Raw genomic sequence first — 2,236 nt, 5'->3', positions numbered from 1 at the left:
CACTAGCAATGGTGTGCTGGGGAAGCTGAGACTCTTTTTGCTTATGGCGATGGGTTTGTCCTGTCTGCGGTGAACGGCCAGCTGGATAAGACTCTGCCGAAAGTGGTGTAGGGCTTCTTAACCACAAACGGTTTGGTCCTCTTGCAGAAGATTTGCTGGTACTGCATGTCTCCTGGAAAGACATGGTTGTGGTCTTAGCAATTTGCTCTTTTTGTGAAAGGGATGTAGGGCAGCACACCTTTGTTGGTAAAGGTATCAACCTAATGGGACCGGCTAGCGTATTGTGGTCTCGGTCTTGACTTGGTCTCGGACCCCTTGTCCCCCTCCCGGTCTCGGTCTTGACTCAGACTCCATTTGCTCCGGTCTTGGTCTTGAATTGGTCTCGCTTTAGGTGGTCTCGAACACAATACTGCACCTGTATAATGATCATGTTGTTTAATCAGCTTCTTGATATGCCACACCTGCCAGGTGGATGGATTATCTTGGCAAAGGAGAAATGCTCACTAACAGGGATGTAAACAAATTTGTGCACAACAAATTAGGGAAATAAGCTTTTTGTGCTTATGGAACATTTCTGGGATCTTTTATTTCAGCTCATGAAACATGGGACCAATACTTTAAATGTTGTGTTTATATTTTTGTTCAGTATAATTTAGCTAATTTCACACTGTTGAATTAACTGCCATATAACTTTTCAGAACATTCAAATTATAACAACGAGGGAGCACATTCTAAGGATGAGACAATGAGTAAACATTGTGACTTTTGTGCTCCCCCTTGACCACTTTTCCCAAGAACGCGTCGTAGACAAAAACTTAAACACCTTTAGTCTACTTCTCTGCTATTCAAATCTGAAATCAGAACAGCAATAACTACTACTACCAATCACTACCCAAACACCTTTAAAACGTATAGAACGGTCTGGAATAATGTGCTTGCATTTAACTTTGATATATTTTATACTTTTTTAAACTATATATTTTTTGGTCTATCTTCATTCACTTTAATGGGATTTTTTTCAACATTCTAATTACCCTTAGCAAAATGTTCTGGACTAGCTGGCTATTTAAGCTAGAGACATTCAAATTTGGTCAAGTCGGTTAATGCTTTTCCCTTATCCCTATATCCAGCTGATGTTCACTTTGTGTTCAGCAGAGAGCATTAAGAGGTGGTTTCGGTTGCACACAGCCTCATCTCTGTGCAGACCCAGACTATTAATCAGGGTCAGAGTCCAGTGCCACCGCATCAGCAAGCTCAGGATCATCAGTTGCATGGTCAGGGGCATCATCAGCAGACAGAGGTCCAGGGACAGACCCAGAGACGGCTGCATTCCTCCAGTAACCAGGAGATGGCCAGGTGCATATCAATGGTCCCAGAATACAAGAAATGTCATTTTGCTGTCTATACCCAACCCATCATAGGGTCTACCCACTATTTTGACGATTGATCAAGTCAGCCAATAATCTGTAAATGATGTATTACTTTTCCCATTATCATTCCTCTCTCTCTCTCTCTCGCTCAAACTCACTCACTCTCTCACTCACTCACTCACACACACACAGAAACTGTTATGCATCCAAAGTTGGTAGTTCTTAGTTTGGTACTTTACACATTTGCATACACAAAAAAGATTAATAGACATGCTCTATCTGATACATAGTGACGCACACTTAAAACTTAAAACTCTGGTTTCCATTACAATTTTGAGATGAAATAAACTCAAATGTAGACTTATCAATATGAATTTTCTCCCTTTTACTTGAAGGTCCTTTCCGAACCACTTCCGGAGGCAGGCTGCCTTTGGAAAAAGAATAATAAACCCTTCTTCCAGAACCAGGCAAGACTACAAAGGCATGGAAACATTTTATTTTCAGTGTATACTTCCTAAATAAGTTGTATGGCTTTTGTAGTCTTGCCTGGTTCTGGAAGAAGGGTTTATTCTTCTGATGTAAGGGTTTAGCCTTCAGAAGCAGCCAAATCTCTGCAATAGTCTCTTTGTCCCTGGGGAAGATTGCACAGTTAGTGAATTTGTTTTATTACTAGTTACAGTGGGGGAAAAAAGTATTTAGTCAGCCACCAATTGTGCAAGTTCTCCCACTTAAAAAGATGAGAGAGGCCTGTAATTTTCATAATAGGTACACGTCAACTATGACAGACAAATTGAGGAAAAAATCCAGAAAATCACATTGTAGGATTTTTAATGAATTTATTTGCAAATTATGGTGGAAAATAAGTA

The sequence above is a fragment of the Coregonus clupeaformis genome, unplaced genomic scaffold (genome assembly GCF_020615455.1).
Source record: "Coregonus clupeaformis isolate EN_2021a unplaced genomic scaffold, ASM2061545v1 scaf0367, whole genome shotgun sequence".
NCBI lineage: Eukaryota > Metazoa > Chordata > Actinopteri > Salmoniformes > Salmonidae > Coregonus > Coregonus clupeaformis.
This window is presented reverse-complemented; position numbering follows the sequence as displayed.